The sequence below is a fragment of the Triticum urartu genome, chromosome 7 (assembly GCF_003073215.2).
Source record: "Triticum urartu cultivar G1812 chromosome 7, Tu2.1, whole genome shotgun sequence".
NCBI classification, from domain to species: Eukaryota; Viridiplantae; Streptophyta; class Magnoliopsida; order Poales; family Poaceae; genus Triticum; species Triticum urartu.
The window spans coordinates 709005137-709026873 of record NC_053028.1 but is presented as its reverse complement, the minus strand read 5'-3'; the positions used below and the strand labels follow the sequence as shown (position 1 = coordinate 709026873).

Below are 21737 nucleotides of genomic sequence, written 5' to 3'. Positions count from 1 at the left end.
GCTCAGGCTTGTAGCCGCTGATAATCCCCGTAGCTGTCACTACCTGGGAAAGCATGGGGATAACCTCCTGTTGGGTGCTGCAGCCCTGATAGTCCCAGCGCAGCAAGTCGTGAGGGAGCATGGCAAGATCGAGAGGATGTGGACTTCGTGGATGAGATAGAGAATACAACGGAGGATGAAAGGGAAGGAGAAGGCTAGGGAGAAAACTATAGCGTGAGGATTCTTTGGGGATGGATCGCTAGACCTGATTTGTTTTTCTACGGGTAACCTAGATTGGTTTTTAAAGCTAACGATAGATCGGTTTTTCTTACAGCCAGCCTAGATTTGTTTTTCTACGGGTAACTTAGATTGGTTTTTTACAGCTACTTTAAGTTTTCTTTTTCCTGGATTGCAAGGATTATATGGGTGGATCTACACCGTTATAACTCGGTCCCATCAGATGAACGGCCGGTAATTTCTAATTAATGTGGTAATTTCTTGGGAGTCTGTAATTAGTATAGGTATAGATAGATAGATAGAATGGTGTTAAACCTACTGTATTCCAACTTCTCTATGGTTTATAAACTCTTCTACTATCCATAGATTCATCAAAATAAGTAAACAACACAATGAAAACAGAATCTGTCAAAAACAGAACAGTCTGTAGTAATCTGGAACAAACGTATACTTCTGGAACTCATAAAATTCTCAAATAAATTGCTGGACCTGAGGAATTTATCTATTAATCATCTGCAAAAATAATTCACTAAATATCACTCTCCAAATAAAATGGCAGCAATTCTCGTGAGCGCTAAAGTTTATGTTTTTGACAGCATGATCAACAAGACTTTCCCGAAGTCTTCCCAAAGGTTCTACTTGGCACAAACACTAATTAAACACATAAAACCACATCTAAACAGAGGCTGGATGAATTATTTATTACTAAACAGGAACAAAAAGCAAAAAGCAAAAATAATATTGGGTTGCCTCCCAACAAGCGCTAGCGTTTAACGCCCCTAGCTAGGCATGATGATTTCAATGATGCTCACATAAAGGATAAGAATTGAAACATAAGGAGAGCATCATGAAGAATATGACTAGCACATTTAAGTCTAACCCACTTCCTATGCATAGGGATTTTGTGAGCAAATAACTTGTGGGAACAAGAATAAACTTGCATAGGAAAGCAAAACAAGCATAACTTCAAAATTTTAAGCACATAGAGAGGAAACTTGATATTATTAAAATTCCTACTAGCATATATTCCTCCCTCATAATAATTTTCAGTAGCATCATGAATGAATTCAACAATGAAACAAGCACCTAAAGCATTCTTTTCATGATCTACAAGCATAGAAAATTTACTACTCTCCACGCACGCAAAATTCTTCTCATGAATAATAGTGGGAGAAAACTCAACAAAATAACTATCATGTGATTGAAAATTAAGATCAAGATGACAAGTTTCATGGTTATCATTATTCTTTAAAGCATACGTGTCATCACAATAATCATCATAGATAGGAGGCATGCTTTCATCATAATAAATTTGCTCATCAAAACTTGGGGGACAAAAAATATAATCTTCATCAAACATAGCTTCCCCAAGCTTGTGGCTTTGCATATCATTAGCATCATGGATATTCAAGGAATTTATACTAAAAACATTGCAATCATGCTCATAATTCAAATATTTAGTGCCAAACATTTTATAGATTTCTTCTTCTAGCACTTGAGCACAATTTTCCTTTCCATCATACTCACGAAAGATATTAAAAAGGTGAAGCATATGAGACAAACTCAATTCCATTTTTTTATAGTTTTCTTTTATAAACTAAACTAGTGATAAAACAAGAAACTAAAAGACTCGATTGCAAGATCTAAAGATATACCTTCAAGCACTCACCTCCCCGGCAACGGCGCCAGAAAAGAGCTTGATGTCTACTACACAACCGTCTTCTTGTAGACATTGTTGGGCATCCAAGTGCAGAGGTTTGTAGGACAGTAGCAAATTTCCCTCAAGTGGATGACCTAAGGTTTATCAATCCGTAGGAGGCGTAGGATGAAGATGGTCTCTCTCAAGCAACCCTGCAACCAAATAACAAAGAGTCTCTTATGTCCCCAACACACCCAATACAATGGTAAATTGTATGGTTGCACTAGTTCGGCGAAGAGATGGTGATACAAGTGGTATATGGATAGTGGATAAAGGTTTTTGTAATCTGAAAATATAAAGACAGCAAGGTAACTAATGGTAAAAGTGAGCGTAAACGGTATTGCAATGTGTGGAAACAAGGCCTAGGGTTCATACTTTCGCTAGTGTAAGTTCCCTCAATAATGATAACATAATTGGATCACATAACTATCCCTCAACATGCAACAAAGAGTCACTCCAAAGTCACTAATAGCGGAGAACGAACGAAGAGATTATGGTAGGGTACGAAACCACCTCAAAGTTATTATTTCTAATCAATCCGTTGGGTTATTCCTATAAGTGTCACAAACAACCCTAGAGTTTGTACTAGAATAACACCTTAAGACACAAATCAACCAAAACCCTAATGTCACCTAGATACTCCAATGTCACCTCAAGTATCCGTGGGCATGATTATACGATATGCATCACACAATCTCAGATTCATCTATTCAACCAACACATAGGACCTCAAAGAGTGCCCCAAAGTTTCTACCGGAGAATGACGACGAAAACGTGTGCCAACCCCTATGCATAGGTTCATGGGCGGAACCCGCAAGTTGATCACCAAAACATACATCAAGTGAATCACGTGGTATCCCATTGTCACCACAGATACGCACGGCAAGACATACATCAAGTGTTCTCAAATCTTTAAAGACACAATCCGATAAGATAACTTCAAAGGGAAAACTCAACCCATTACAAGAGAGTAGAGGGGGAGCAGGGTGCCGGAACGGGTCTAGATTGGCTTTCGGTGGCTACGGAGGCTTCTGGCGGCGGAACTCCCGATCTATTGTGCTCCCGGATGTTTTTAGGGTATATGGAGATATATAGGCAGAAGAAGTACGTCAGGGGGGCCACGAGGGGCCCACGAGGGTGGAGGGCGCGCCCAGGGGGGTGGGCGCGCCCCCTGCCTCGTGGCCTCCTCGCAGGTCCCCCGACATGCACTCCAAGTCTTCTAGGCTTCTTTCCTTCCAAAAATGAGTTCCGTGAAGTTTCAGGTCAGTTGGACTCCGTTTGATTTTCCTTTTCTTCGAAACCCTAAAACAGGGTAAAAACAGCAATTCTGAGCTGGGCCTCAGGTTAATAGGTTAGTCCCAAAAATAATATAAAAGTGGAAAATAAAGCCCAATATAGTCCAAAACAGTAGATAATATAGCATAGAGCAATCAAAAATTATAGATACGTTGGAGACGTATCAGAGCCCAAGAATAAATGGGCTCTGAGAAGGCCGAAAGATAACATGGGCTGGAAACGGCTCAACGGAATAATGGGCCGTTAATGGGTATAAAGTGATACACTGTTCATTACGGGCCAGTTTCACCACGGGCCGTTAATGGGTGTAAAGTGATACACTGTTCATTACGGGCAAGTTTCACCACGGGCCGTTAATAGGCCAAGAGTTACATAGGGCCTCATATGGGTCGAAAGACGTCATGGGCCATACTTGGGCCAGAAGTGAAAACGGGCTGGAATCATATTGGATGGCCCAAATGACGCTACTGGGCCTAATTCGGATAGGGCGTAACGGGCCTTGGGTTAGCGGGTGATAACCCACAAGTATAGGGGATCGCAACAGTTTTCGATAAGTAAGAGTGTCGAACCCAACGAGGAGCTAAAGGTAGAACAAATATTCCATCAAGTTCTATCGACCACCGATACAACTCTACGCACGCTTGACATTCGCTTTACCTAGAACAAGTATGAAACTAGAAGTACTTTGTAGGTGTTGTTGGATAGGTTTGCAAGATAATAAAGATTACGTAAATGAAAAGTAGGGGCTGTTTAGATAAAAGAAAAAAATAAAGTAAATATAGCGAGTGTGGAAAAGTGATGGTAGGAGTTGCGAAATTGTCCCTAAGCAATTGACTACTTTACTAGACCGATAGCAAGTATTATGTGGGAGAGGCCACTGCTAGCATGTCATCCCTTACTTGGAATTCTATGCACTTATGATTGGAACTATTAGCAAGTTTCCGCAACTACTAATGTTCATTAAGGTAAAATCCAACCATAGCATTAAGATATATTGGTCCCCCTTCAATCCTGTATGCATCAATTTCTATGCTAGGTTGAAGCTTCTGTCACTCTTGCCCTCCAATACATAGTCCTATCAACATATAACTAACCCTAGGGTGTGATCCACGCGCGCAATCATATGATGGGCACCAAAGGACAACAACATAACCACAACAAAATTAAATCAATCATAGCAAATAATCAACCACCGATAGGACAACAAAAAACTACTCAGACATCATAGGATGGCAACACATCATTGGATAATAATATGAAGCATAAAGCACCATGTTCAAGTAGAGGGTACAACGGGTTGCGGCATAGTGGACCGCTGTATATAGAGGGGGGAAGGTGATGGAGATGTTGGTGAAGATGGCGGAGGTGTTGGTGTAGATTGCGGTGATGATGATGGCCCTCGGTGGCACTCCGGTGCCACCAGAAGCGAGGGGGAGAGAGCCCCCCTCCTTCTTCTTCTTCCTTGACCTCCTCCCTAGATGGGAGAAGGGTTTCCCCTCTAGTCCATGGCCTCCATGGCACGGGAGGGGCGAGAGACCCTCCGAGATTGGATCTATCTCTCTGTTTCTCTCTGGTTCTGCGTTCTCTTCTGGCTCTGTTTCACCGTTTCGTATATATATGGAGATCCGTAACTCCGATTGGCTTGAAACCTTCGCCGTGATTTTTTCCGAATATTAGCTTTCTTGCAGCAAAAGAAGAGCGTCAACCACCTTACGGTGGGCTCACGAGGGTAGGGGGCACGCCCTAGGGGGGGGCACGCCCCCCTGCCTCGCGACCACCTCGGGCACTGGTTCGCGTTGATTTTCCTTCCGAATTTTCCATATTTTCCAAAAATAAGCTCCGTCCGTTTTTATCTCGTTTGGACTCCGTTTGATATGGATATTCTGCGAAACCAAAAACATGCAACAGACAGGAACTGGCACTGGGCACTGGATCAATATGTTAGTCCTAAAAATAATATAAAAAGTTGCCAAAAAGTATATGAAAGTTGAATAATATTGGCATGGAACAATCAAAAATTATAGATACGACGGAGACGTATCAGCATCCCCAAACTTAATTCCTGCTCGTTCTCGAGTAGGTAAATGATAAAAAAGATAATTTTTGATGTGGAATGCTACCTAGCATAATCTTGATCATATGTCTAATCATGGCATGAATATTAAGACACGGGTGATTCAAAACAATAGTCTATCCTTTGACATTAAGACAATAATAGTTTAAGCATACTAATAAAGCAATCATGTATTTTCAAAATAACATGGCCAAAGAAAGTTATCCCTACAAAATCATATAGTCTGGCTATGCTCCATCTTCACCACACAAAATATTCACATCATGCACAACCCCGATGACAAGCCAAGCAATTATTTTATACTTTTGACGTTCTCAAACCTTTTCAACTTTCATGCAATACATGAGCGTGAGCCATGGACATAGCACATAAACACGCCTATGCAGTCTCCATGGTTGTGGACTGGTGGTAAATATCAGAACATGCGTGCGGATAACAGGGTTACAAATGTACAACTAGTTACCCCAAGAGAACATAAGGAATCCATCACTGGAGCCTTTGCGACAATTTTGAAAATGGTGTTCGGAGCCCAGGAGGAAATGTCAGATCTACTGATGGGCAAAGGTATCACGAACGATGACAAGTGTAGTGGGCCACCTGTGGCCATTGATAATGGGGAGCGATGACTGGCGGCCGTGATGCTCACGCAAGAATGTGGGTGTCGATGTCAAATTGCTTCATCACATGGTGATGGCATGGCAACAGTCGACGTCCCTTGCCGGCAACCTATGAGTATTTTTTTCAATGATCTTCTCAGGAAGGGTCTCGAGCAGTGTCGCGCCTCTACAACCCAAAACCACTGCCTCATTCGTTAGGAGGGGGTAGGACGACGTAGGCGACAGCGACAGGAAATAGTTCAAGGCATGGCCGCTGGCGGTCATCGGAGCAAGTGGCAACCAATATGACAATCTTGGTTAGTCCCATGCATGTTGCATTCTCTATTTGTCACCCCTGATGATTAGGTTTTTTGTGGCTAGATTTTCTCTTAGTCTGGGATGCATATTAGATAGGTTTAGGTTACTCGTTTCCAATTCTAAGAAGTATTGTGATGAGGTGACTGTACTTGATCATTGTGGGGGGACGATGCTTCGGTGCCTTAAGGCACCTACCTTTGTGTCTATGACATATGGGCCCAATAGGTGGCTGGCCCACATGTCAGTGACCCAAAGGCAGGTGCCTTTAAGGCACCGAAGCTGCGTCCATTGTGGGGTGTTCCCATTGAATAAATTATAGGAGGAACTGTTGCCGTATAATATGAAATCAATTTTGTTTTTCTTCAGCACTATCATATACGACCTTAAGTATGAATGATTCTGTGGATCAGAATAAAATTGGTGAAAATACATGGCTTCACTAACTCTGATGCACGTACATATCAACATACCTAGCCAAGAATGAACTTGGTAAATCATGTTTTAGAAGTTTCCTTTCTCGTATTAGCAAATATTTTGACCGGTAGAGAGTTAGTATGTGTTTCCTGAGCTTCTCTGGTGTGATCATGTCGAGCCTGGCCGGTCGACGGGGAGAAGCTAGGGTGAGCTGGTTTGCCGTGTAGAAAACAATCCGAAAAAACCTGGCAATTTGCCATTCTAGCTGGAGCTTACAATTGGGATCCATCGATCAGAATGCTCACAAAATTTTAAACAGGGTAAATTGCGGCAATACTTTTGGTAAATGGGGTGAAACAAATAAGATCTTGCTAAATGGGGTAATTAGTGTTCAAAACGTCAAAATAGAGGGTAAAAACCAGAATTCAATTGTTTCAAGAGCCATGAACAAAAGGCACGTCAAGCAAAACAGAAGTCATGACCATTCAGATATGTCCCGTGTAGAATGAAGGCTATAGAGTCTACTCGTAAGCTCATATGTACCCTTGTGAACAGTAAAATCAAAAACAATAGTAACAGAAATAAAAAAACTGAATTTTTTGGGAAACAAGCATTGACGAAATATCAACATGCGTGCAAATTTTCATTAAAAAAGAACGCATGGAGCATGAATTTTGTTTTTTCTACGGAAGCGTATTGACGTGTTTTTTCTTTAGGGAAATTCGCATGCATGCTCAGAATTCGTCAATGTCCATTCGTAAAAAATTCAGATTTTTACAATTTTGTTTACAATTTTTTGATTTTACCATTCATGAGGATGCGTCGGAGCTCGCGAGCAGAAACTTAATGTCCCTGGTCTTTTTGCATCTCATGGCCTAGAATTGGAACGATACTCTCTTGGAGGGTGTGGTGAGTAAGCAATACGCAATACTAACTCTTTCCGTTTCTTTTTGGAGAAAGTTGAATAAAGTTGTCTTTGATGTCTCCATCGTTGACAATTCAATCCGGTACTTGAAAGCCCGTATTTAGCCTCGTAATCCTGCATCACCCAGACATTGATAGAAGTTGGCCAGGGAGTCAAGCCATCTAATAAAGCAAGTGTACCCACCTTGTCGAACAACTTCCCGTCATGGAACGAATGGGGTGGACCACGCGTCTATCGGAATGACCCTGATTCTACGTCGAGTACAATAATGTCTCTACGGCCTCCCATAATGTGTCTGGCTCCATAAATACTCTAGTTCAGTCTCCATGGTGATGGAATCGTGGTAAGCAGGAGAACATGCGTGTGGTTAACCGAGTTATAGATGTACAACTAGTTACCCCGAGAAAATATAAAGAATCCATCACAGGATCCTTTGCGACGATCATGACAACGGTGTTCAGAGCCCCGGAGGAAAGTTCCGAGCTGCCGATGGGCAATGGCGTCACGAACGACGACGAGGGTGGTGGGCCGCCTGTGGCCATCGACAATGGGGAGCAACGGCTAGCAGCAATGGTGCTCATGCAAGAATCTACGTGTGGATGTCACACTGCGATGGCTAGCAGCCATGGTGCTCACGCAAGAATCCGGGAGTGGATGTCACACTGAGTAATGACATGGTGATGGCACGACAGCGGCTGACGTCCTTCGACGGCTACCGATGAGTATTTTTTCAATGAACTTCTCGGGCAGGACCTCGGGCAGGGCCGTGCCTCTCTTTCCCGGCATCGTAGTGCTCCGAGGACTCCGGTCGGTTGGAAAGACACAACAAGACTTAGTCCAACAACAGCGTGAATCAAAAAGAGAGGCAAGTAATGTGATAGAAAGCTTGTTAATATTATTTCTAATGAGGTTACAAATACTACTATTCAAACGGGTGTATTTTCAAATGATGACAAAGTTACAAGTCTTAATTTTTGATTGTGATCTCGGCCATAGTTTTGTCTTGGACGCCCCACCCTACGATTTCAGTGTGATCTTGGCCAGTAATCCTCCGTCGATTGGTTGGTGTGCTGCTATGCTCTCTTCCTCTCTTGATGCACCGGATCGTATATGAAATCTCTTCATTTCTTCAAATTCCAATATTTATTACTGCAGGTGGCCAGGCTAAGATGATGTCTCTGTCTTGTGGAAGATGCACATTGCATGATTAATATAACTACCAAAATTCGGAGGATGAAAATAAATATTTCTGGGTGCTATGTTGGGTAATTTCCAACAAAAAATGGCAACTAATTCCTATTCTTAGATTCAGTGTCACTCGGTCATGTTTTGTTTCTTATGCATTTAGGCATTAGCTACTCTTCTTAGCGTTAATGACAAGTACATTTACTGTATCTTTATTATACAATGACAAGTGCAAGTGATGAACGTGTGTAGGACCTGAAGAGTGGATGCAACCAACTCAAGACATGGTGTTCACTAGTGAAATCAAGTGATGGCTAAGTCGAATTATACACTAAATAGAAGCCAAATACACTAGTAAAGATAGAGTGATGGCTAAACTGAAGCCACACTCGTTACTATGAAACATAATATATTTAATTTTTTAAAAGTGTTCATCCCACATTTAGAAAATGTTCATAATGCGTAAAAAAGTTTGCTCAAATTTTAAAAAATGGTTGTACCATTCAAAAAGAGTAATGTGACATTTCCATGCTAGTCACTCATTTCAAGACAATGTACGTTGCATTTAAAAAATATTATACAATGTAAAAAATGTTTTGTGCACTTCAATATCAGCGTGCGTTACAGTTAAAAGAGCTACGAACAAAAGGCATGTCAAGGGAAAAGCAAAATAGAAGTAACGACCATTCAAATATATGCTCTGCAGAATGGAGGCTTTAGAGTCTACTCACGACCTCATATGCACCCTCGTGAGCGGGAAAGTCGAAAACAATAGTGAAAGAAATAAAAAAAACTGATTTTTTGAACAAGCATTGATGAATTCTTAACATGTGTGCAAATTTTTATTAAAAAACAACACATTATTGAACTGATGTCCCCCTTGAGCTGATGCACCAGGTCGTCCACCTTGTTCAAGTCTACCACGGGCTTGTTCCTGGGTATCGCAAAGCAGAGTGGACGAAATCAGTACCCAAGATGAGATGACGAAAGCAGATGGAAAGAAGGGGGTTTAGGGGCGGACAGCAGGCCGGCGATGTCGTTGAGGATCCTGTTGGCATTGGTGATGAAGAGATTGATGACCTCAGCGACGAAGCCTGGTGCTGAGCTACCATCCTCGTCCAGCGACTGCAACTACTGGAAATACTCGTCCACCATACCCTAGATGGATCACTTCACAAGGAGCTAAAGGCATAGTCGGCCAGCAACCACACGGGTCTAGTAGGGGGTGAGAGTGGACTGACCATTGCGAACATGGATGTGACAAGGGTGTTCAGCTGGGCCATGAGCGCGATAGCTGCCATGGCGATCGATGGGGGGAGAGGAGCAGGTGCTGAAGTGATCTGAAGCTGTGGTGGCTGCGGCGGAGTTGTCTAGAAAGAGTGGAGGAAGCTTAGGGACAGATCCCCTTATATGCTCGTCCAACGACTGCAAGTACTGGAAATACTCGTCCACCATACCCCAGATGGATCACTTCACGAGGAGCTAAAGGCATAGTCGGCCAGCAACCACACGGGTCTAGTAGGGGGTGAGAGTGGACTGACCATGGCGAACATGGATGTGAGAAGGGTGTTCAGCTGGGCCCTGAGCGCGATAGCTGCCATGGCGATCGATGGAGGGAGAGGAGCAGGTGCTGAAGTGATCTGAAGCTGTGGTGGCTGCGGCGGAGTTGTCTAGGAAGAGTGGAGGAAGCTGAGGGACAGATCCCCTTATATGCCCGGACGCACGAGGCTGTCCGCACGAAGACATGTGGCCGGGAGTGCCCTCCTTTAACAGTATACTAGTGGCTCGGCCGGGAGCCATTAAGGAGCTAGATGTTGTCGACACCGGATGCAGCGAGATGGGCGCCGGTCATGGCTCGTCGGATGGGTCCTCCTCTGGCCATTGATGGTTGGCATCTCTCTAAAAAGAAACAACCTGGAGATGTGGAAATACGAACAAGAAGTATAGTGGTGGCTGACTGAGATTGTCTTAAGGATTGATCGAGGGCATCCAGAATGATGACGGAAATGATTCCGTGTTTGTGTTGCTCGTCTCATCTCGACGCAACGCGCTCGTGTTTGAGGACAACATGACAAAGAAGAGACGGAACATAATTGTATATATCCAACTCATGTTCAGTTCGCTCTACAACAAGCGAGTTCAGTTCAATAATGGAATGAATTGTTCCGGCTAAAAACAGAAGATAAAACTCCACAATGCTCGCTCTCAAGTCAGCGACCTTCCATTTGATTGCTTCCGTATACAAATGAGTAGTTTGTTGCATTGTTTTCTCGCGCCTAAGTCAGCCCATGCGGTGACGTGCTGGCTCAGCCGGGAGCTATTAAGACTACCCACAGTGGAAGTAACATAGATAGTAATATCACACATATCTCGATAAAATAGATAATGTGGCAACTAATAAATGAAGAAAGAAAGAAAAGTGATAACATAGCTAGTTACTAGTAGTATGAGTAACATTACACATATCAAGGCAAGATGAGTCTATAGACTAATAAATGAAATGTTGCATGTTACCACACATATGTTACTTCCCACAGTAGATATAGTAACATAGACTAGTAACATATGCATGTTATTAATCTATGTTACTACCCATCATGGCTAGTCTAACAGCTAAAGGATGACGCCGCGGAATGCAGCCAGATGAGCCTCTTGTCAAGGCTCTGACCACTCGTTCCATGGGTCCTCCACTGGCCATCGACCGCGGACATCTCTAAAAACCTGGAGATGTGTGTTTACTATGCAAGTATTTAGTGGCGGCTTGATGAGATTGTCGTATGGAAAATCATGAACAATTAATTAATTATGAGTTTGTATCGCATGCACATTAAGAAGAGGCGGTTGTCATCACGTGCTAGTTTATACACGAGTTCTTCTAGGAATATATATAAGTCCAAGGGTGGGGCAAGTAGACGTGACGTCACTCATGAGCTAAGAATACTCAATACTTGTATTATGAAAGTATAATTTGGTTAATTTGTTAAAAGTGTTCATCGCACATTTTAAAACTTGTTCAATAATTAAAGTTTGCTCAACTCTTGGAAAAGGTTTGCACCACCGAAGAAAAGTAGAAGTGACATTTTTTTTCATGCATTTCAAGAAAATGCACGTGACAATTTCAGAAAATGTCAAACATTCTAATTCTTTTTATGTAATCCATAACAAAATGTTTCGTATCACTCAAAAAGAATGCACGTTACACTTAAAAACATGTTCACGTGTTTTAAAAAAATGTTGAGAACTTGTGTCTACAGAAAGTTCACATGTTTAGAAAAAAGAAGTATCTACAGAAAGTTCACATGTTTTTTTTTTAAAATGAAGTATCTACAGAAAGTTCACATGTTTAGAGGCTCCCAATCAACGTAACACGTAGTAGGGAGGGGTGGAGAGAAGCAATTCAAGCGAACGCGCTTCTTTTGGATCGAAATCATTGAAATAAATCTTGTTGATGCAGGAGTTACCGGAAAAATAAATCCTAGTTGGACGGATTCATTTTCCTGAAATTCAAATCATAGAAAAAAATAGCTCTCCAAATGGAGGGGTCGAGAGCACCAACACAATTGGATGTGCATTTTCTTTTCAAGATAAATATCACTGAAAAAAATTCCGTTGCGTTTTACAGAAATACAAATCATAGAAGAATGAAATTCATCAAAATAAAAAAGGACTTACGTCACTTTGCACGTCTGCCCCCCTACACACACGAAGTCACATTTGTGAGGCCAGCGAGCTAGGGTGACGGGCCGACACGAACGGGCCCGGACAGAAGTACATCGTGACTGCCTTTTTGCCTCGGCACGCCAGGCTTGCTTCCTCGGCGAACGATAGGTCAGCAGCACGCTACTTAAGTTGGAGCATAGATACCTGAGCTATCGAGGTGGTACAATACGAAATAACGGTACAAAAAAATATGTGTTGCTCGGCCGGGTCGGCCCAGCCCACCAACTCAATTTGACTACGTTGCGACTCGTGTTTTTCTGTTGCTGCTGTGGAAGGATTGCGACTCGTGTTTTTAGTTCCAAGTCGTTCGAGTTGCACGCGTATTTTTGCTTCTCAACAAAAATATGTACAGTGTGTTGCAATGGGAGATAAAATAGCATGCATTTAAAGTCAGTGAGAGTTATAAGCGCAAGCAAAACCTTGTATGCACACAAAAAAGGAACATTGAGCTTCTCGGTTTCGCCACGTGTGAAGGAATCAATACGCTATTTTTCCATTTTTCGATCGAGGGCATTTAAAAATTATGTTACGTTACATATAAGGCCCATGAGTTACTCAATCTACTCTTCCTTTCAATCATTTCAATCGAGGTGATTTTACGGTATGAAGTTTCTAAATATTCTAGGAAACATGAACAATTTTTTAAATCCTGAACACTTTTTTGAAAATTATGTACACTTCTAAAAAAACATGAACAAAATATGAAAGGGAACATCTTTTCAAATTCATAAACATTTTCTGAAAACACCAACTTTTTTTATAAAAACATGAACATTATTTGAATTTGTCAACATTTTTTTAAAACAGAAACATTTGCTGAAAAATTCATAAGATTCTTAGAAAATGTGTATCTTTTATACACGAACATTATTTTGAATTTTGAAAATTTCACTAAAACATGAATATTTTTTAAATTCCAATTCTAAACTTTTTTTGAGAATTTTTAATTTACGAAATAAATTGTGAAATAAAATTAAACTTCGAAAGGAAAAAAGTGATAGGTAAGTAGAATAAAAATAGAAGTGAAACACAGAAAAAAAAGAAAAATGGGCCAGCCCATTATTGATTGTCCAGTGCGACCTTCGAGTATTCGTTGCCATGTGCGGAAAATAGAGTTTCCCTAGCTGCGTGGGCAGAAAAATAATAAGTGGGCTGATTTCCCTGGGCCACGGCGCGCAACCCACGTACGGAAATTATATTTGTAGCACACAAATGCATAAGAATTTAGTACCACCTCGGATAGAAAGAAAAATCTTTTTGGCGGTGAACGGATGAAAAAATTGGCGAAACCCACCTTGCTTTATTAGTAGGTATAGATATAGATGAAGTATCTACAGAAAGTTCACATATTTTAAAAAATGTTCACATGTTTTTAAAAAATGAAGTATCTACAGAAAGTTCATACGCTCCAAACATATGTCCTATTAGTATCGAGGAGGCCAAGAAAATCGTGTGCACACACATCAACGATTGCATCTTTTATCAGAAACAAACACGTGGAGAAAACCAGGTGTTCAGTGTGCAATGCTTCTCGATACAAGAAGTACAGAAAGAAAACTTCTCAGAAAGTTATATGGTACTATTCCTAAGGAAGAAAGCTCATGCGCGGGCTTGGATGTTACTTTGCGCCATGACATGGCGACGGCACGACAGTGGCCGACCTCCTTGGGCAGCAACCTGATGAGTATCTTATCAATGATCTCCTTGACCAGGTCCCCGAGCAAGGTCACGCCTCTCCTGCCCGGCATCGTAGTGTTCCGTCGACTCCGTCAATCAGAAAGAAACGACAATATTTACTCCAATAACTACTTGAATCAAGAAGCGAAGCAAGTAAAGTGATAGAAAGCTTAAGTTTTGCATTGATCAATAATGGCAAAATTTACATGGGTCTTGATTATACATTGAAAAGTTCAAATGATGAATATGTGTAGGACGTGGAGAGAGTGGACGCAACCAACTAATGACTTGGTGTTCACTAGTGAACAGAAGTGACGGCTAAACCAAATTACAAACGGAACCGAAGGCAAATACACTAGTGAAGATAAAGTGACGACTAAACTAAAGCCACACACAGTGCTAGCTTAACAAAAAATATACTTGGAAAGCGAGACCCTTGGAGAGTCCTGCAACGACAACGAGCTATGTGCGCATCATGACTCATGAGCATGTTCTGTCGCTTGTAATTAACTAGCTTGAGCGCTAGCTGAAGATGGGGAGAGTAAATCAAGAGAACACACCCAAGGAGAGAGTGAGACAACAACGGCCAGTTCGGGCGGGGACAGTGCTCACTTCCATTGGGGGAGAAGGTGGTGGAGACGGCGCTCGTCAAAGGAGCGGCTCGGTTGAGTGAGTGAGGCAACGCCAGGGCGAACGGTCAAACCGTGTCGGGCCGTGCTCTTCCGCAACTAGGCTAGGAGGAGAGCTGGAGCTGGAGGCCATAGCACAAACTTCCAGTGTGTGGAGGGAGGCAAGCAAGCACAATCCGGTATGCGGGAGGCAGGGCAGGAGCCGCGTCGGCAGGGTGGATGGGCATGTCGAGACAGAAGCTAAGCTCACCTATAGGGAGCAAGTAGACGTGATGTCACACATGTGTTTTTTTCCTTTTTATTTTGTTTAAATTTTAGAAAAATAATAAATACTTGTATTACCAAAATATAATTTGGTTAATTTTTTAAAAGTGTTCGTTGCACATTTAAAAATTGTACAAAAAACAAAGTTTGCTCTACTCTTAGAAGATGTTTGCACCATCCAAGAGTGGTGGGCCGCCTGTGGCCATCGACAATGGTTAGCGACGGCTGGCGCCAGCGGTACTCACGCAAGAATGTGGGTGTCGATGTCACACTTCGTCACGACATGGTGATGGCACGGTAGTGGCCAACGTCCTTCAGCGGAAACCTGATGGGTATGTTTTCAATGACCCCCTCGGGTAGGGCCGTGACATTCCTTGCCGGCATCATAGTGCTCCGTCCACTCCGGTCAGTTGGAAAGACAGGACAAGATTTAGTCCAACAATGGCTTGAATCAAGAAGAGAGGCAAGTAAGGTGATAGAAAGCATAAGTTTTACATTAATTAGTATTCTTAATGATGTTATAAATACAATTATTCAAACAGGAATATTTTCAAACAGCGAGAGAGTCCCAAGTCTTCATTTTTAGTGTGATCTCAGCCATAGTTTTTTCTTGGACTTCCCCACCCTTAGATTTGAGTGTGATCTTGGCCACTAATCATCCATCGATTGGTTGGTGTGCTGATTTGCTCTCTCCCTCTCTTGTTCATGAAAAAACAACACATGGAGAATCAATTTTGTTTTTCCTTTGGAAGCATATTGACATGTTTTTTCTTCATGGAAATGTGCACGCATGTCAAAAATACATCAATGTTTATTCGTAAAAAATCAGATTTTTTTACATTTTGTTAACAATTTTTTATATTTTACTATTCATGAGGATGCGTATGAACTCGTGAGCGGAAACTTAACGTCCCCTGTATTTTTTGCATCTCAAGGCCTAGAATTGGAACGATACTCTCATGGAGGTTGTGGTGGGTAAGAAACATGCAATACTGACTCATTCCACTGTTCAAAATCTGTAGGGTAGCACGTGCTTTTTGTTGAAAAAGACTACTAGTTTAGCATAGCCATGTTGTTCAACAGCTGCACCGTGGACTATAACAATATTTATCCTTTTCTTTTTGGAGGAAGTTGAATAAAGTTATCTTTGATGTCTCCACCGTTGACAGGTCAATCCAGTACTTGAAGGCCCATTCTATAGCCTCGTAATCCTGCATCACCCAGAGATTGATAGAAGTTGGCCTGGGAGTGAAGCCACCCAATAAAGCAAGTGTACTCTCCTTGTCAAACAATTTCCCGTCATGGCACGACTGGGGTGAAGCACGCATCCGTTGGAAAGACTCCAATTATATATCAAGCACAATAATGTCTCCACCGCCTCCCATAATGTCACTGGCAGCATAAATACGCTAGTGCAGTCTCCATGGTGGTGGACTGGTTGTAAACAGGAGAACGTGCATGCGGATAACCGGGTTACAGGTGTACAACTAGTTACCCCGAGACAAGAAAAGGAAGACATCACTGGAGACTTTCCGACAATCTTGAGAATCATGTTCAGAGCCTGGGAGAAAAGGCCAGAGCTGCTGATGGGCTACAACATCAGGAACGATGATGAGGGTGGTGGTCCGCATGTGGCCACCGACAATGCTGAGCGATGACTGGCGGCTATGGTGCTCACGCAAGAATGCGGGTGTGGATGTCACACTCCCTCATTACATGGTGATGGCACGACAGTGGACGACGTCCTTCAGTGCCAACTTATGAGTATTTTTTTCAATTATTTTCTCGTGCAGGACCTCGGGCTGGGTCAAGCCTCTATTTTCCGGCATCGTAATGCTCTGTCAACTCCGGTCGGCTAGAAAGAGAAGACAAGATTTAGTCCAAACAACATCTTGAATCAAGAAGAGTGGCAAATAAGGTGACAGGAAGCTTAAGTTTTACATTAATCATTATTCTTAATGAGTTTATAAATACAATTATTCAGACGGTTATATTTTCAAACGATGAGAGAGTTCCATGTCTTATTTTTGAGTGTGATCTCGGCCATAGTTTTATCTTGGACTTCCTCACCCTCCATTTTCAGTGTGATCTTTGCCAGTAATCCTCCGTCAATTGGTTGTTGTGCGGCTTTGCACTGTCCCTCTCTTGATCCATCAGGTCGTATATGAAATCTCTTCATTTCTTCAAATTCCACTGTTTATTACTGCATGTGCCCAGGCTAAGATGATGTCTCCGTCTTGTGGAAGATGCACACTGCGGGGTGAATAGAACTTCAAAAATTCAAAGGATGAAAGTAAACATTTCTTGGTGCCTGTGATGGGTAATTTCCAACATGAGATGGTAACTAATTCCTATTGTTAGATTTAGTGCCAATCCGTCATGTTTTGTTTTTATGCATTTAGGCATTAGCGACTTTCCTAAGGATTAATGACAAGTAAATTCACATTGGTCTTTATTATACATTGACAAGTGCAAGTGATGAATCGTGTGTAGAACATGGAGAGAGTGGTGCAACTAACTCAAGGCTTGACATTCACTAGTGAAAACAGAGTGATGGCTAAATTGAATTATACACTAAATTGAAGCCAAATACACTAGTGAAGATAAAGTGATGGCTAAACTGAAGCCACATATGTTATTGTGAAAAATAACTTATTTAACATTTTAAAAGTGTTCATCCCACATTTAGCAAATGTTTATGCTGTGTAAAAAGTTTGCTCTAGTTTTAGAAAATGTTTGTACAATTCAAAAAGAATTATGTGACATTTCCAAGCTATTCACTTGTTTCAAGAAAATTTATGTTGCATTTTGAAAAATGTTATATAATGTAAAAAATGTTATCTAATGTAAAAAAATGTTTGTAAGATTAAAACAATATGTTTCGCACACTTCAAATCAATGTACCTTACAGTTAAAAGAGCCATGAACAAAAGGCATGTCAAGGGAAAAGCAAAACAGAAGTCATGACCATTCAGATATGTCCCGTGGAGAATGAAGGCTATAGAGTTTACTCGTGAGCTCATATGTACCCTTGTGAACAGTAAAATCAAAAACAATAGTAACAGAAATAAAAAAACTGAATTGTTTTGGAACAAACATTGACGAAATATCAACATGCGTGCAAATTTTGATTACAAAAACAACACCTGGAGCATCAATTTTATTTTTTCTACGAAAGCATATTGACACGTTTTTTCTTCAAGAAAATTCGCACACATGTTAGAATTCGTCAATGTCCATTCGTAAAAAAATTCATATTTTTACAATTTTGTTGATTTTTTTTATTTTACCATTCATGAGGAGGAGTCTGAGCTCACGGGCAGAAACATAATATCCCTGGTCTTTTTGCATCTCATGGCCTAGAATTGGAATGATACTCTCTTGGAGGGTGTGGTGAGTAAGCAATATTCAATACTGACTCATTCCATTTCTTTTTGGAGAAAGTTGAATAAAGTTGTCTTTGATGCCTCCATCGTTGACAGGTAATTCCGGTACTCGAAGGCCCATATTTTAGCCTCCTAATCCTGTATCACCCAGACATTGATAGAAGTTGGTTGGGGAGTCAAGCCATCTAATAAAGCAAGTGTACCCTCCTTGTCGAACAACTTCCCATCATGGAACGAATGGGGTGGACCAGACATCTATAGGAATGACCTTGATTCTATGTCGAATACAATAATGTCTCCACTGCCTCTCATAATTTGTTTGGCACCATAAATATGCTAGTTCAGTCTCCATGGTGGTATACTTGTGGTAAACAGGAAAACATGCGCACGGATAACCGAGTTATAGATGTACAACTTGTTACCCCGAGAGAAGATAAGGAGTCCATCGCAGGAGCCTTTGCGACCATCTTGACAATGGTGTTCAGAGCCCTGGAGGGAAGTTCCGAGCTGCTGGGCAACGGCGCCACGACAACGACGAGGGCGGTGGGCCGCCTGTGGCCATCGACAATGGGGAGCAATGGCTAGCAGCCATTGTGCTCGCGCAAGAATCTAGGTGTGGATGTCACACTGCGATGGCTAGCAGCCATGGTGTTCACGCAAGAATCCGGGTGTGGATGTCACACTGCGTCACGATATGGTGATGGCACAACAGCGGCTGACGTCCTTCGGCGGCAACCTATGAGTATTTTTTTTCAATGAACTTCTCGGGCAGGACCTCGGGCAGGGTCGGGCCTCTCTTTCTCGTCATCGTAGTGCTCCGATGACTCCGGTCGGCTAGAAAGACACAACAAGACTTTAGTCCAACAACAGCTTGACTCAAGAAGAGAGGGAACTAATGTGATAGAAAGCTTATTAATCATTATTACTGCTGAGGTTATAAATACTATTATTCAAATGGGTGTATTTTCAAATAACGTCAGAGTTTCTAGTCTTAATTTTTGAGTGTGATCTCGGCCATAGTTTTGTCTTGGACTTCCCCACCCTCCGATTTCAGTGTGATCTTGGCCAGTAATCCTCCGTCGATTGGTTGGTGTGCTGCTATGCACTCTCCCTCCCTTGATGCATCAGATCGTATATGAAATCTCTTCATTTCTTCGAATTCCACTTTTTATTGCTGCAGGTGGCTAAGCTAAGATGATGTCTCCGTCCTGTGGAAGATGCACATTGCACGATGAATATAACAACCAAAATTTGGAGGATGAAAGTAAACATGTCTTCGTGCTATGTTGGCTGATTTCCAACACAAAGTGGAAACTAATTCTTATTCAGAGATTTAGTGCCACTAAGTCATGTTCTGTTTCTTATGCATTAAGGCATTAGCTACTTTCCTAAGCGTTAATGACAAGTACATTTACATGTGTCTTTATTATACAATGACAAGTGCAAGTGATGAAAGTGTGTAGGCCGTGAAGAGAGTTGATGCAACCAACTCAAGATTTGGTGTTCGCTAGTGAAATCGAGTGATGGCTAAACTGAAGCCACACTCCTTATTGTGAAAACATAATATATTTACTTTTTAAAAGTGTTCATCCCAAAGTTAGAAAATGTTCATGCTGTGTAAACAAGTTTGCTCAAGTTTTAAAAAATGGTTGTACCATTCAAAAAGAATAATGTGACATTTCCAGGCTATTCAATTTTCAAGAAAATTTATGATGCATTTAAAATTACATTATACAATGTAAAAAATGTTTTGTGCACTTCAATATCAATGTGCATTATAGTTAGAAAAGCTATCAACAAAAGGACTGTCTAGGGAAGGCAAAATAGAAGTCACGACCATTCAGATATACCCCGTGGGGAATGGAGGCTTTAGAGTCTACTCGCGAGCTCATATGCACCCTCATGAATGGGAAAATCGAAAACAATAGTGAAAGAAATAAAAAAACAGAATTTTATTGAACAAGCATTGACGAATTCTTAACATGCGTGCAAAATTTTATTAAAACGGAACACATTACTGAACTGATGCACCCCTTGAGCTGATGCACCAGGTCGTCCACCTTGTTGAAGTCTATCACGGGATGGTTCCTGGTAAAGCAGAGCGGACGAAATCAGTACGCATGATGGGATGACGAAAGCAGATGGAAAGAAGGGGGTCTTAGAGCCAAACAGCAGGCCGGCGATGTCGTTGAGGATCCTGTTGGCGTTGGCGATGAAGAGGTTGATGACCTCGGCGATCAAGCCTTGTGCTGCCTACCATCCTCGTCCATCGACTGCAAGTACTGGAAATACTCGTCCAGCATACCCTAGATGGATCAATTCACGAGAAGCTAAAAGCATAGTCGGCCAACAACCACATGGGTCTAGTAGGGGGGTGAGGGTGGACTGTCCATGGCGAATATGGATGTGACAAGGGTGTTCAGCTGGCCCCTAAGCGCGACAGCCGCCATGGTGATCGATGGGGTGGGGGGGGGGGCGGAGAGGAGCATGTGCTGAAGTGATCCGAAGCTGTGGTGGCTGCGGCGGAGTTGTCGAGGAAGAGTGGAGGAGGCTTGGGGACATAGCCCCTTATATGCCGGGACGCACGAGGCTGTCTGCACGAAGAAGTGCGGCTGGGAGTGCCCCCCTTTAACAGTCTACTAGTGGCTCGGCCGGGAGCCATTAAGGAGCTTGACGTTCTCGACACCGGATGCAGCCAGATGGGCGCCCGGTCAAGGGTCGTTGGATGGGTCCTCCACTGGCCATTGACGGACGGCATCTCTCTAAATAGAAAAAACCAGGAGATGTAGGAATACGAACAAGAAGTATAGTGGTGGCTGACTGATATTGTCTTAAGGATTGATCGAGGGCATCAAGAAGGATGACGAAAATGATTCCGTGTTTGTGTTGCTCATCTCGTCTCGACGCGACGCGTTCTTGTTTGAGGACAGGAGGACAAAGAAGAGACGGAACGTAACTGTATATATCCAACTCATGTTGGGTTCGCTCTACAACAAGCGAGTTCAGTTTAGTAACCGAATGAATTGTTCTGGCTAAAAACAGAAGATAAAACTCCACAATGCTCGCTCTCGAGCCAGCGACTTTCCATTCGATTGCTTTTGTAGACTACCCACAATGGGAGTAACGTAGGTAGTAAATCACACATATCTAGATAAAGTAGATGATGTGGCAAGCAATAAATGAAGAAAGAGAGGAGACTAGTAACATAGCTAGTTACTAGTAGTATGAGTAATATCACATATATCAAGGCAAGATGTGTCTATAGCCTAATAAACGAAGTGTTGCATGTTACCACACATATGTTACTCCCCACTTTAGAGGTAGTAATATAGACTAGT

At 42.1% G+C, this 21737-nt stretch overlaps 2 pseudogenes; both read right to left on the bottom strand.

The window, feature by feature from the left end:
- The window catches only part of LOC125519553, a 50988-nt pseudogene extending 40519 nt beyond the window's left edge, over positions 1-10469 (bottom strand).
- Positions 10470-19583: 9114 nt separating this feature from the next.
- Positions 19584-21157, bottom strand: LOC125519551 (annotated as a pseudogene).
- Between the last annotated feature and the right edge of the window lie 580 nt (positions 21158-21737).